The sequence below is a fragment of the Cherax quadricarinatus genome, chromosome 6 (genome assembly GCF_038502225.1).
Source record: "Cherax quadricarinatus isolate ZL_2023a chromosome 6, ASM3850222v1, whole genome shotgun sequence".
Lineage (NCBI taxonomy): Eukaryota > Metazoa > Arthropoda > Malacostraca > Decapoda > Parastacidae > Cherax > Cherax quadricarinatus.
In genome coordinates this window covers 63,906,096-63,922,354 of record NC_091297.1, presented here as the reverse complement: position 1 = coordinate 63,922,354, position 16,259 = coordinate 63,906,096, and the positions used below count along the sequence as shown (strand labels likewise).

Below are 16,259 nucleotides of genomic sequence, written 5' to 3'. Positions count from 1 at the left end.
TGTTGATGGACCAGTCAGCTGTTGCTGGATCAGTCAGCTGCTGCTGCACCACAGTCAGCCATTGCTGGACCAGTCAGCTGTTGCTGGATCAGTCAGCTGCTGCTGCACCATGGTCAGCTGTTGCTGGACCAGTCAGCTGTTGCTGGATCAGTCAGCTGCTGCTGCACCATGGTCAGCTGTTGCTGGACCAGTCAGCTGTTGCTGGATCAGTCAGCTGCTGCTGCTGCACCATGGTCAGCTGTTGCTGGACCAGTCAGCTGTTGCTGGATCAGTCAGCTGCTGCTGCACCATGGTCAGCTGTTGCTGGACCAGTCAGCTGTTGTTGGACCAGTCAGCTGTTGCTGGATCAGTCAGCTGCTGCTGCACCACTGTCAGCTACTGTTGCACCACCATCAGCTGTTTCTGAACAACATGACTCCTCCCGAACCTGTCTGTCTAGCCTGAACGTCTTGGCTGCCTTGCTGTCATTGTTTACAAGCCAGGGTGGCCGGTTGCATGCATACATTCAATACATTTTGTATTATTCCATTATTTATAGTGCTTGTAACTGCTAAATAAGTCACCATGGACCCAAAGAAAGCTTCTAGTGCCAACCCTGTGGTAAAAAGGGTGATAAATACTACCGTACCACAGTCAGCTGCTGCTGCACCACGGTCAGCTGTTGCTGGATCAGTCAGCTGTTGCTGCACCACGGTCAGCTGTTGCTGGACCAGTCAGCTGTTGCTGGATCAGTCAGCTGTTGCTGCATCATGGTCAGCTGTTGCTGGACCAGTCAGCTGCTGCTGCACCATGGTCAGCTGTTGCCAGACCAGTCAGCTGTTGCTGGATCAGTCAGCTGTTGCTGCACCATGGTCAGCTGTTGCTGGACCAGTCAGCTGTTGCTGGATCAGTCAGCTGTTGCTGCACCATGGTCAGCTGTTGCTGGACCAGTCAGCTGTTGCTGGATCAGTCAGCTGTTGCTGCACCATGGTCAGCTGTTGCTGGACCAGTCAGCTGTTGCTGAATCAGTCAGCTGTTTCTGCACCACAGTCAGCTGTTGGTGGACCAGTCAGCTGTTGCTGCATCAGTCAGCTGCTGCTGCACCACGGTCAGCTGTTTCTGGACCAGTCAGCTGTTGGTGGACCAGTCAGCTGTTGCTAGATCAGTCAGCTGCTGCTGCACCATGGTCAGCTGTTGCTGGACTAGTCAGCTGTTGCTGGATCAGTCAGCTGCTGCTGCACCATGGTCAGCTGTTGCTGGACTAGTCAGCTATTGCTGGATCAGTCAGCTATTGCTGGATCAGTCAGCTGCTGCTGCACCACTGTCAGCTGTTGCTGGACCAGTCAGCTGTTGCTGGATCAGTCAGCTGCTGCTGCACCACGGTCAGCTGTTGCTGGACCAGTCAGCTGTTGCTGGATCATTCAGCTGCTGCTGCACCACAGTCAGCTGCTGCTGCACCACAGTCAGCTGTTGCTCCTCCACAGTCAGCCGTTGCTGCACCACCATCAGCTGTACTACTCAAAGATGTGGAGAGAGTGTTGTTGGTGTGGCTTAACGTGAAACAATTCCCGAGAAACGATTAACCCCAGAGGGTTAGCCACCCAGGAAAACCCAAGAAAGTCAGTGCATCATCGAGAACTGTCTAACTTATTTCCATTGGGGTTCTTAATCTTGTCCACCAGGATGCGACCCACAACAGTCAACTAACACCCAGGTGAAAAGGAAAAAATGCCTGGAACTAATGCTCATATTGGTGAATTTAAGGCCAGCAAAGGATGGTTTGATTGATTTAAGAATTGTAGTGGCATACACAGTGTGATAAGGCAAGGCGAAGTTGAAAAATTAATCTCCCAACAAGTGTTCAATTGTGACAAAACCTGCCTGTTCTGGAAGAAAATGCCAAACAGGACCTACATTACTCAGGAGGAAAAGGCACTCCCAGGACATAAGCCTATGAAAGACAGGCTGACTCTCATGTTTTGTTGTAATGCTAGTGGGGATTGCAAAGTGAAGTCTTTACTGGTGTATCACTCTGAAAATCCCAGTGTTCAAGAAAAACAGTTTCTCATCACTCTTCAATACTCTTCAATAAAGGTAAGTGTCATTTTTACATTTATTTATGTAGTTATTGTGCATGTCTTATTGTTTTCTTTGTAGGGAAATGTATATTTCATAAAAAAAAAAAACTTTTAATACTTTTGGCTGTCTGGAACGGATTAATTGGATTTCCATTATTTCTTATGGGGAAAATTAACTCGGCTAACAATAATTTCGGCTAACGATGAGCTCTCAGGAACGGATTAATATCATTAGGCGAGGCTCCACTGTATTGAACAACCACAGTGACATCACAAATCCTTGTCTAAGACCTACTTTTACTGGGAAATAATCTCCTCCTCTCCTACATACTCTAACCTGAGCCTCACTATCCTCGTAAAAACTCTTCGCTGCTTTCAGTAACCTACCTCCTATACCATACAACTGCAACATCTGCCACATTGCCCCCCTATCCACCCTGTCATATACCTTTTCTAAATCCATATTATTATTATTATAATCAAAAAGAAGCGCTAAGCCACAAGGACTATACAGCGCTCTAAATCCATAAATGCCACAAAAACCTCTTTACCGCTATCTAAATACTGTTCACCTATATGTTTCGCTGTAAACACTTGGTCTACACACCCCCTACCTTTCCTAAAGCCTCCTTGTTCATCTGCTATCCTACTTTCTGTCTTACTCTTAATTCTTTCAATAATAACTCTACCATACACTTTACCAGGTACAGTCAACAGACTTATTCCCCTATAATTTTTGCACTCTCTTTTATCCCTTTTGCCTTTATACAAAGGAACTATGCATGCTCTCTGCCAATCTCAAGGTACCTTACCTTCTTCCATACATTTACTAAATAATAGCACCAACCACTCCAAAACTATATCCCCACCTGCTTTTAACATTTCTATCTTTATCCCATCAATCCCAGCTGCCTTACCCCCTTTCATTCTACCCACTGCCTCACGAACCTCCCCCACATTCACAACTGGTTCTTCCTCACTCCTACAAGATGTTATTCCTCCTTGCCCTATACACGAAATCACAGCCTCAACACCATTGTTAATGAGGAGCTGATCAAAATATCGACTTGGATGATAGCCAATAAACTTACGCTTAACGTTGACAAAACCTACTACATTATGTTTGGTAGCTGTCATGCCCCTATGGTTAACCTTCCTTTAATATTACATTGCGGTTATTTCCTTTAATAGCTAAATTGGAAATGAACGTCCTTGTATTATTAAGGCTCATTCTTGTTACATAAATCATAATTGTTAATATGGCCATGATAAGTTTAATTGGAGGTATAGTAACCTGCCTGCCGCCCGGTGTGCCGGTGTATGGTTAGCCGTGATGTTCGATGGTTATACCCCCCTTCCCCCCCCTTTATGTTCAACTACTCTACTGAGTGTTGGTGAGTCACGTCACGTGACCCACTTTACCTGTATGCTCAAGGTTGAGGGACGAGCAGTGAAGAAGTAGCAGCCAACGAGAACACTCCTGCTCGTCTCTGGTAACTGGCCAAGGTTTATTAGCCGGCCTGGACATATTCTGTTTTATTCTGACTGCTTCCAATTGGGAAACAACACTTTAATGTATAAAGTAATCTCCATTTATATATATGTTATATCTAGGATCTCCTCCTAATCATCTGTTATGAAAGCCTTATATATATATTTTGGATAATATAGAACAAACATGCATTCTTAACTTATATACGATAATTCGTATATTATTTCTGGCTTTTGTTGTATTATGAATATACTTAATTAAAATTAGGCATTCCGGAGGATCACTATTATTACCCTAACCTCTCTGACCAAAATTGTTATGCTCTAAAAAGAAGGAAATAGTGGTTACAATACTTGGAGTGTAACAAGTGGGGGCCTGTGTCCGGGAGCATAACACTGAATTTCCTTTAAAATGAATGTAGAAATGGCAGAGAGGTTTGAAGATATAACAAAGGAGAGATTACAGAATTTGAAGCTTCAATCTTGTTGGCAATTAGTACGAAGCTTGGGCATAAAATACGACAGGCATTTCACTGCCCAGACAGTCAGATGTATGATACAGAATGTCCTTTTTCCAGATGAGCAGGATCCAGAGACTGAGAATGGAGAAGCAGATATTCCTTCCTTTTTGAATTCTTTACTACAGACACCTGAGGCCGAAACTACGACGCTAACAACCCCTACTGGAGACGACGGACATGACCTTCCCGATACTCGGAAATGCTACGCTGCTACAACGACTCCAATTCCATCTCCAAGGACTATATGGGGAACAGAACTCCATCAGGGCTAAAGAAACGGTTCCAGGTAAACCCTTTACAGATGTTTTTGAAACAGAACAAGAGGAAGTCCTATTGGATGATGAACACATTCCACCTCAAATCTCTTTAGCCCTTTTGACTACTATTCAATCTAAGGAGAATTTCAAACGTCTAGAACGTATTTTATCGCTTCAAACCTCCTTTGTAGAAGCCCAGAGAAAATTAAAAAGGGAGAATTTTGAACTTGAATCTTTGCTTTATGAACGGGAAGTACTGAGGAAGAAAAGAGAATCGAGTAATATGTATACAATCCCTTCATTTGACCTTAGTAAAGCAGCCTCTTTGATGCCTAAATTTACTGAGGATAATTTAGATTCATTTTTCGAGGCATTCGAAAATCAGGCGAAGGTGATGCAATGGCCTCCTAAATATTGGGCTGCTTTAATACATTCATCTTTAATAGGAAAAGCCCAAACCATAACTGCAAACTTACCTTTTGAACAATATTCTGATTATACTCAGGTAAAAGATTGTCTTCTGAAAGCTTACGATTTATTACCTGTCAGTTACTTGAAGATGTTTAGAACTCTGAAGAAATATCCTCAGCAGTCTTGGGTGGACTTTGCCAAGGAAAAGCTCTCTGCTTTCGAGCGTTGGCGTAGGGCCACGGGAGCTGCCTCAGTCGAGTCACTTTCCCAGCTGATGTTGCATGAAGACCTTTTTAAATATTTTCCAGAGAGGGTTCATATTTATCTTTTGACATTTCCTACTACTAACTTGTTAGATACTGCTGCCCACGCAGATCACTTTGAAATTTCCCATGCTATAACCACAGAAATGTCTAAGGCCCCGGAAAAGAAATCTACCTCCCAAGGTTTTAGTTCAAGATTGACTACTAGGAAAGCTCCAGCTGGCGAACCTTTCAAGGTGTTTTCAGAAAAAAAACAGGTGACGAACGGCTCTTTCTCCAGGCATTACCCTAAAGATCAATTACCATTGTGCCTTTTTTGTAAAAAGTTAGGTCATAGACAGTCCCAGTGTTGGCATAAACAGCGGGAAGATAAAACCCAACCAAGAGGGAGATATCCTACTCAGGTAATAAATTCCTCTCGGAAGTATGAAACTCTGGATGATGAATCTTTACCTTTCCAGGCCTCGTCTAGCAGACCGTCTAATAGATGACTTTACCACGACAGTGCTTCAGAAGAAAAGGTCCGAGTAGCTATGGAACCCTACTTTTCCCAGGGGAAGTTCAGACTCTGTAAAGAGAGGTTAGTAAACATCACGACCTTTCGAGATACTGGCAGCTATCTCTCTTTATTAAGATCAAACCTGGTAAAGTTACCTACTAGTAATGAACCCCAGCTAGACGTATTATTAGAGGCTTACGGAGGCACAATAATAAAGGTCCCTATTATAAGGATTTATGTAGAACTGCCTGGATATGTAGGCTGGATCAATGTGGGACTTTCAGATAAACCTTTTCCCATTGCCGGCGTGGATCTATTAATCGGGAACGAAATTGATCAATTGGAGATACCCAGAGAGCCTCTGGTTTTAGATAATCCTTGTGATGTAAATTATGCATTAGAAGCCTCTGAGGCAGGGCTAGATTTATTTCCCCTTAATGTGGTCACCAGAGCCATGGCTAAGAACTCTAACAATTTGGATATTCAACAGCCTTTAGAAATGTCCGATGAATTAGGTTTGAACTTCCTGTTTAGCGAAGCAATTCAGTCGAGACCCACAGGTGACAAAGTTTTACCAGTCCCTGCGGACCTAGCTAGAAAATGTAATAAAGAAGAATTTCTTATAGCTCTAAATGACGATAAAAGTTTAACCAATAAGGATAAAGAGGAAGGTTACCTTTTAGATGAAGACAGTTTTCTTTGGAAGAGAAATAATGACTCGAGTTCAAAGGGAAACTTGTTAGTGGTGCCATCGTCCTTACGTAGTATGGTATTTGAACTAGCACATGATAATCCACTGGGAGGTCATTTAGGGTCTCGTAAGCCAGAGAAAAAGATTAGGAAATATTTTTTTTGGCCTCAGATGAGGACTTACATTGCTGACAAACTACAGAAATGCCACGTTTGTCAAATAATAGACAAAACGGCGCACAATCCCGCATCTGCCCCTTTACTTCCAATAAAATGTCCTGAAGAACCTTTTGAAAGATTAGTTATTGATTGTGTAGGACCGTTGCCCCGCACAAAAAGGGGTAACCAGTATATCTTCACTATCATAGATATGGCAACGCGGTATCCTGATGCTATCCCAATGTCCAAAATTAATTCCAGAAATATAGTAAGAGCTTTAATACGCTTCTTTGCTCAAGTAGGCATACCACGTGAAATTCAATCTGACCAAGGTTCTAATTTTACGTCTAAGGTTTTTAACCCTTTCAGGGTCCAAGGCCAAAATCTGAAGTCACGCACCAGTGTCCAAGAAATTTTGAAAAAAAAAAAAATTATTTTTTCTTACAGAATTAAAGAGCATATTTTTGTGAAGGTAATAAAACAAAAAAAATTAGAATCTGATCAGTACTTACCGAGATACAGTGCCAAGAAGTTTGTAGAAAATGATGTGGTGGCGGCAACATCGACGAATTCCACATACGCGTATTATATTATTTTGTTGTTTTAGTTGTTTTTTCTTTTCTTTTCCAATTTTTTTCTATTCCTACTAACATTTGGGGCCTGAGAGACCAATACTGTATATAATTTATATATATAAACTCACTGTATTGAACACAATAACCGCACTAAAGTTATTATCATATTATTGTTTACCACTGTTGTTTATTACAATAAACATGCACAAATATTGTATAATACTAATGTTCTATCATATATTTACATATTTACAATCACTGGACATGGTTTTAGAACTGCTGGAGCTTGTGGAACTCCTTGAAACAAGGCACCATGCACAGAGGCACCTTACATTCCTCACACATAAACCGAGTGTCTTTGCGTCTTTGTTGCCGTCGTTTTGTTTGTGCACAGACAATGCATCTCTTCTGAGCAAATTTCTTTTGAGTTGAAGGAAGCTGTATTATGAAATGATCACCTTCTCTTCTCAAACGCTTGGGTATATTGTGATGAATTCGAGGACCATGTTGTATTGCAGGTGTTGTTACCTGGTACTTCATTATGAGTTGTCTGACAACAGACAAACAAAATTCACCATACGGTGGTCTGTTACCAGTCTTTATTTGGTACATATTATATGCATTCAGCATTGAAATGTCCATGAGATGGAAGAAAAGTTTCATGTACCACTTGTAACTCTTACGAACACAGTCAACAAAACCAATCTGCATGTCACACTTGTCAACCAAGCGCATGTTTTGTGTATAATCAATCACTGTCACTGGTTTTCGAATACGTTCATTAGTCACTCGATCAACTTTGCCACTGTCTTGCATTTCATTACGGTGAATGGTTGTCAACAATGTGACATCTCGTTTGTCATGCCACCGTAATGCCATGATGTCATTGGCAGTAAACACCTGCACGTCATCACCACGAACACCTGCGTTGAGCCTGGGCATATGTTTACGATTAGAACGCACTGTGCCACACACATCTGTCTTGTTCACTCGCATGAAATCACTGAGTAATGGGCTTGTGTACCAGTTATCGGTATATAATGTATGGCCCTTACCAAGATAAGGTGCCATCATGTTTCTCACTACGTCACCTGATATACCCAATAACATCTTGGTATCTTTCAATGTTTTACTACCCGTGTATACAACAATATCCAACACCAGGCCACTGTCACAATCACAGAGTACAAACAATTTTATACCAAAGCGGTTCCTCTTGCTCGGTATATACTGCTTGAATGACAGTCTACCTTTGAACAAAATCAAAGACTCGTCAATTACAAGATTCTTGAATGGATAAAAGTATATCCTGAACTTTTGTTTGAGATACATGAAAACATTTCTAATCTTGTATAACCTGTCACTTCTGTCAGGCCTGGTTTTGTCAGAGAAGTGCAACATACGTAACAGTAAGATAAACCTGTTCACTGGTATTATTTCACTGAAGGATGGGGTACAAATTAGCCGATCTGTGGACCAGTATGCTTTTATATTATGCTTATAGACGTGAGGCATAAGCATTATTGTTGCAAAAAGCAAATACATTTCTGCAACAGTCGTCTCTTTCCACCTGTGTAGTCTTGACTGTGGTGATAAGATCGTATTTGCCATGGTGTACTGAAAATACTTATTACTTTCCCTGACAATAGTTTCCATCAATGGCTGGTCAAAGAATAATTCAAAGAATTCCAGTTCATTGGCCGTGGTTCCAAGGGGACAGGTAGGTAGAATTCCACTTTGCGAGTCATCAAAGTGGTGAGGGCTGGGAACAAAATTGGGATTTTGCTGCCAATCCCAGATACGGTTTGCTGGTGGATACTGGACATCATAGGCTGGTTGTACGGGTGGTTGTGGCGGGCTGGTGGGTGACGCTCCGCTTTGTCCTTGAACTGACGAGTCAGCAGCGTGGGTTCCCGCGTGGCACAGCGAGTCACGCATGGCGGTGCCACTACCACCACCAGCCCCACTAACACCATCCACTGATGTCTGTGGCCCATCCATGCCAAGTGTAGCCACATCATCCTCACTATCACTACCTAAAACGGGTGTAGGGCCACGGGATGTACTCCGGGATGTACTACGGGATGTACTCCATCCCCTGGGCATAGCATAGGGTACACTACCCGAGCGCATGCGGCGGCGCACATACCGACGCTTCACTGGTGAATATGTTTCCTCACTATCACTACTCGAATGATCGTCGAGCGCAATAAAATCACAATCCACGTCAGAATCATCGTCATTACTGAAGTCAGAGGCCAGGCCACGGGAAAATATTAGTTTTCTCTTACGTTTAGGAACAACCGACCGTGAGTCACGAGTGCCCACACCAGAGGTAGAAGGTCGAGGATCGTCGGGGTTTTCTGCACTATTATCGATATCCTGGTCATTATTTTCGGTCACTAACTCATCAAAGCCGTAGAATTTGTCTTCATTTCCACTTCCATCAGTGTCAGAACTATCAGACAGGAAGAGGAGAGTCCCAATTTTCCGGGGAGTGAGAGCTGACTTGCGACGAGACATGGTGAACAAGGGTGACTGAGCCGGCGTTCCCACAATGCTATGCAGGCGCCTAGATTTTTTGTTTATGGCGCACACCCACCGCGCAGACCCATTTTCTCATATGTAGGCCTATGAGCGCTTTCGCGCTAAATTTGACGGCGCTAGAATTTTGGCGTAGATCTACGGTTTGGACACTCACCGACCAGCCGTAGATCTATGGGACGGACCCTGAAAGGGTTAAAGAGGCTATGTCTCAATTAGGAGTAAGACAGATCCTCTCTACAGCCTATCATCCCCAGTCACAAGGAGTACTAGAAAGATTCCACCAAACCCTTAAATCTACTTTACGTGCTTACTGTGAGCAATATTCTCGTGAATGGGACGAAGGTTTACCCTTTCTTCTCTTTGCCCTCCGTGAAGCTGAACAAGAAAGTACTAAATACTCTCCATTTGACTTGATTTTTGGACATCAGGTACGAGGACCCCTAGCCATATTACGAGATTCTTGGATAGGGAAGAGAGGACATCTTCATCTCAGTCCTCTACTTTGGAAAGAACATCTCTCCAAATTAAAAAGCTTAGCTGCCGTGAATCTGACAGAAGCTCAAGCCAAAATGAAGAAATCTTACGACCAAAAGGCTAAATCTCGTTCATTCTCTCCAAATGAATTAGTGTTAGTTAAAAACTTAATTCCAGAACATTCTTTAAAACCTAGATATTTGGGGCCATATGAAATAGTAGACAAAGAAAATGAGGTGAATTATCTGGTCCGTGAACCAGGACGTCATAAGAAAATTAAGAGGTATCACATAGATAACTTAAAGAAGTACGAGTCTAGCCTTCTCCCTACTATTATTACCTCTATTCAACCTACATCCACTGAAATAAGGAATGACACTGTAAGGGAAGTAAGAGAATTTAGACTACATAATTCTGAAGTTTTAAAACAACTAGACCATTTCCTGGAAGCTCTTCCTACCTCCCAAAAATCTCAAATAAAAGAGTTAATCACTAAATATAACTCCATCTTCAAAGATATCCCTACTCCTTGTACATTGGGTTTCCACGATATTGAATTGTTAGAAGACAATCCAATAAAGCAATCCCCTTACCGGGTCTCTCCTGCTAAGCAAGAATTAATTCAACAAGAAATAAATACATTACTGGAATATAATTTGATAGAACCCAGTTGGACACCTTGGGCCTCTCCCTGTTTATTGGTCCCAAAACCCGATGGTACCGTACGCCTATGCACGGATTACCGTAAAGTAAATTCAGTCACCAAACCAGATGGGTTTCCATTACCCAGGATTGATGATTTAATAGATGCTGTAGCCGGTGCCAACTTTGTGACCAGATTAGACTTGCTGAGAGGGTATTACCAGGTGCCGTTAACTCCTAGGGCCCAAGAGATTTCCGGGTCCGTAGTTAAGAACGGACTATTTACGTATAAGGTTATGCCTTTCGGCTTGTGTAACGCTGCCTCCACTTTCCAGAGAATTATGAACATTTTAGTCCAACCCTTAGAAGGTGTAGAGGCATACTTAGACGACCTGGTGGTTTTTAGTGATGATTGGCAGTCTCATTTAGAAAGATTAGAGCAACTACTGAAAGCATTGCAGAAATACAATTTCACTGTAAATTTACAAAAATGTGACTTTGGTAAAGCCCAGATTAAATATCTCGGTTTTAAAATAGGGAAGGGACTAGTAGCCCCCGACCAATTAAAGGTCCAAGCTATTTTAAATTTTCCTACGCCTCAGGACAGGAAAGCCCTCCAACGATTTTTTGGAATGGCTACTTATTACACGCGTTTTTGCCCAAACTTTGCTCAAGTTGCCTCCCCCCCGACTAGATTGACCAGTCCTAAATATAAATTTAATTGGGACGAGAATTGTGAACAAGCTTTTAAACGTTTAAAACGTTTCCTTTCCTCCGCCCCAGTATTGCGTGCACCCAATTTCCAAATTCCTTTCACCCTCCATGTTGATGCCAGTGATGCAGCAATAGGTGCTGTCTTATTGCAATCCTTCCAAAACGGTAATATTCTACATCCAATATGTTATTTTTCCTATAAATTGAAAGAATATCAAAGATCTTATTCAACCATAGAAAAAGAAGCCCTGGCTTTAGTATTGTCCTTTGGACACTTTGACGTATACCTTAGTTATACTCCTCATGTGATAAATATTTACTCAGACCATAATCCTCTAACTTTCATAAATTCTATGAAATCAAAAAATGTTAGAATATTACACTGGGCTTTAAGGATCCAACCTTACCGGATCTCCATTTTTCACATAAAGGGTTCGAGCAACGTGTTAGCCGATGCTCTCTCTCGCTCCTAATATATTGCCTAACTACGGAAATTCTTTGCAGTCTAGCAGTGTTTCTGGTCCAGTTTTAGCAAGTGGATGACTAACCTTGGAATGATGTACCTCCATCCCTATACCAGCTGGTTGGTTTCTTCTACACCATCAGCATCTTAAACGCCGAGATATTTGCTTGTGGGCCGGGGTGTCATGCCCCTATGGTTAACCTTCCTTTAATATTACATTGCGGTTATTTCCTTTAATAGCTAAATTGGAAATTAACGTCCTTGTATTATTAAGGCTCATTCTTGTTACATAAATCATAACTGTTAATATGGCCATGATAAGTTTAATTGGAGGTATAGTAACCTGCCTGCCACCCGGTGTGCCGGTGTATGGTTAGCCGTGATGTTTGATGGTTATATCCCCCCTTCCCCCCCCCCTTTATGTTCAACTACTCTACTGAGTGTTGGTGAGTCACGTCACGTGACCCACTTTACCTGTATGCTCAAGGTTGAGGGACGAGCAGTGAAGAAGTAGCAGCCAACGAGAACACTCCTGCTCGTCTCTGGTAACTGGCCAAGGTTTATTAGCCGGCCTGGACATATTCTGTTTTATTCTGACTGCTTCCAATTGGGAAACAACACTTTAATGTATAAAGTAATCTCCATTTATATATATGTTATATCTAGGATCTCCTCCTAATCATCTGTTATGAAAGCCTTATATATATATTTTGGATAATATAGAACAAACATGCATTCTTAACTTATATACGATAATTCGTATATTATTTCTGGCTTTTGTTGTATTATGAATATACTTAATTAAAATTAGGCATTCCGGAGGATCACTATTATTACCCTAACCTCTCTGACCAAAATTGTTATGCTCTAAACAGAAGGAAATAGTGGTTACAATACTTGGAGTGTAACAGTAGCAGAGCAGGAGATGCGCAAATTAACATTAAGATCGACAACACTCTAATTACTAGGCATAATGAGGGCAAATTCCTAGGCCTATACCTCGACAACAACCTGAACTTCAGCACCCATATCCAACACATAACCAAAACAAAAAAGTATCCAAAACGGTTGGGATCCTCTCCAAGATACGATACTACGTGCCGCAAACTGCCCTTCTCACACTATACCATTCACTTATATATCCATACCTCACCTATGCTATCTGTGCTTGGGGTTCAACTGCAGCAACACACCTAAAGTCAATAATAACCCAACAAAAAGCCGCAGTAAGAATAATCACTAAATCCCATCCCTGGCAACACACCCCTCCACTCTTCATAGATCTAAACTTACTCCCTGTTCAGTACATCCACACTTACTACTGTGCAATCTACATCTACAGGACCTTAAATTCCAATATTAACCCTGACCTAAAACGCTTTCTTGATAGTTGTGACAGAACCCACAGGCACAACACCAGACACAAACATCTCTATGACATTCCCCGTGTCTGACGAAACCTTTACAAAAATTCAATGTATGTCAAAGGCCCTAAAATCTGGAACACCCTACCTGAAACTTCCAAAACTGCAGACACATTCATCACCTTCAAAACTACCATCAGAAAACATCTTATCTCCCTGATACACCCTGTCAACTAATAATACGAATACCACCTGGTGGTTCACACTTACACTCACTCACCCATTTGACCATAAACAGAAATATCAATCTCAATCTCAAAATAATGAATCTTAACTAGTCAAAAGTTGGCCTGTGATACTCCAATACTGAAACTATGTATAGTGCCAAAACAAAAGCATTCACATTGCTAAACTCACAACTAGTATTTAGTCACTTAGCCATAATACCAACTTATTTCATAATTCTGTAACATTTTAAACCTAAGATTTAATATAAGTCTGCCCGAAATGCCTAGCCATGCTAGGCGTTCTAGTGGTACACTCTGTAATTATTATTTTACTACATGTAAACCACACAATAACCAAATTCTGTAAACTCAGCATTGTAATACTTATAGAGAATAAAGTTTGAATTTGAATTGAATTTGAATTTGTATCACTTCTACTTTGTAAAAACCTCTCATATGCTAACTTTTTCTCCCTTACTACTCTCCCTTCTGTACTAGTACTTCGGAAACCCTGAAAGGGTTAAATTAACTCAAGTGCCATTAATCCGTTCCAGCGGAATTCCTGCTCTCGGGAAGCAGGACAAAATACTTCAGTAAAATGCTAATGTCAACTCTACGGTTTACAGCAGACCCTCAGTTTTCGTGTTTAATCTGTTCCAGAGAGACCGGCGAAAACTGAAATCAGCGAAAACCAAAACTATTTTCCCCATAAGAAATAATGTAAGTAAAATTAATCCGTTTCAGACACCCAGGGGAGGGGAGAGGGAGAAGAGTTTATTGTTCAATATGAAGCTATCATCTCTACGGCTTATTTATCTACCACAATTCATCTAATATTACATAATAAACAATATTAATAACATAGAAACATGATATATACTCTAGAATGAATAAAATATGATGAGTGTGGTTGTGTTGGTGTTACTGGGTTTATAAGGGCCACTGAGCATAAGCTGTATATATAGTGGTGGTGGTGGCCACCACCGCTATTCACACTGAAACAATGTACGTAATTTATAAATAAGAAATATTTACACTTTATTTTGTAAATAAGAAATATTTACACTTACCTTGGAGGAGATGTTAGTTTAGTTAGTTTGATGGAGGAGATGCTGGTGGTGGAAGATACGCATGATGGCATATGTTCAGTGGCCCTATAAACCTCCAACAACATTGGAGAGTTACTTTCGTGTTGTCGTTTTTCTATCTCTTAATCACTTAACTTACTTGCTACACTGTTAATGCTTCCACCCTCTACCACCCCCTACCACCATCACAGCCACTACCACCACCACTTTCACATTTTTCTACAATCTTTTTCTTTAATTCTGTCGTGTTTCTCAACTTCTTAAGCAAAGGACTGGCACTAGGAGCTTTCTTTGGGCCCATAGTGGCTTATTTAGCAGTCACACACAATAAACAATTGCCAAAAACAATAGATTATTACAAAATGTTTCGTATGACCTCGCAGGATATGTTCACTCACCGAGAAACAAAACGACACTGCCTGAGAATGTGTGTGGGAGGCAACTTTGCGCGCACACTAGGCACTGGACAGGTTCCGTACCATCGGCGAAAATGGAGGAAACAGATGAAAACGGAGGCAATATTTTGACGAAAAGAGTCAGCGAAACTGGTTTTATAAAGTGTACATACATGTTTACCTTGGTAGAGATGATGGCATAAATGCCTCGTGACTTCTCACAGAGGATACCCTCAATCACGATATCTCCTGCGAGCTGCTTCTCCGTCAACCACAGCTTCTCCATCTTTTCATGGACAGAGGTCCACAGCGTAGAAATTACTTAAAGCCCTAGGCTGGCGCTATAGTCTTTATCGACTCCTGCTTTAGTATGGTACATATCGTAGAAGTACTACACTTGTATTGGCTGGCCAAGTCCACAACCTGCACACCTCACTTGTATTTATCTATGATTTCATGCTTTAATTCCATGGATATCATCCTTTTTTTCTTCTCAGCACTGTCCTTTGTACTTATTTTCTTAGGATCCATGGTTAAAAAAAATATATTTGGCAAAATAACTGCACAAAATGCAAGCAAAACACGAGAGAAATGCTTCCATGGTGAGGAAAACACCTGCACTGCTCAGCTGATGTTGTGGCATTCACTGTGTCAACTAATGGCAGCGTTCTGAAGCTCGCTCATTATTATGATTATAATAATAATACATGTAATTATTATTATTATACAGTGGACCCTCGACCAATGCTGGCATCGTCTAATGATAAAATCACCTAACGATGCATTTCTGTGTAAAAATATTGGCTCGACCAATGGTGAAAACCTCGGGTAACAACATTCATCCCGAACGCATCCGCCTGTCCATCCAGGCTGAGCGCGCCTCAGCTGCCCTGTCTTCAGCTAGTGTGCCATTGTTTACAAGCCACTGCGGTCGGTTCCACATGTACCTGTGATACATTTTGTATTATTCCATTGTTTTTAGTGCTTGTAACTGCTAAATAAGCCACCATGGGCCCCAAGAAAGCTTCTAGCGCCAACCTTGTGGTAAAAAAGGTGAGAATTACAATGGAATTGAAGAAAGAGATAATCACAAAGTATGCGGGTGGAGTGCGTGCCTCCGAGCTGGCCAGGTTGTATAACAAACCCCAATCAACCATCGCTACTATCTTGGCCAACAGAAAGGCAATCAAGGAAGCTGTTGTTGTGAAAGGTGCAAGTATGTTTTCAAAACAGAGATCGCAAATACTCGAAGATGTGGAGAGACTGTTGTTGGTGTGAATAAACGAAAAACAGGAGATACTATTTCTCAGTCAATGCGTGAAAAGGCATTGATGATTTAATTAAAAAAAAAGCCTGCAACTAGTGGTGATGTTAGTGAATTTAAGGCCAGCTAAGGTTGGTTTGAGAGATTTAAGAATCGTA

The 16,259-nt window shown here is 41.5% G+C and overlaps 1 protein-coding gene across 8 annotated transcripts in view; it reads right to left on the bottom strand.

The window, feature by feature from the left end:
* The window catches only part of 5PtaseI (inositol polyphosphate-5-phosphatase A), a 612,658-nt gene that overhangs the window by 498,105 nt on the left and 98,294 nt on the right, over window positions 1–16,259 (bottom strand). The window lies entirely within an intron of this gene.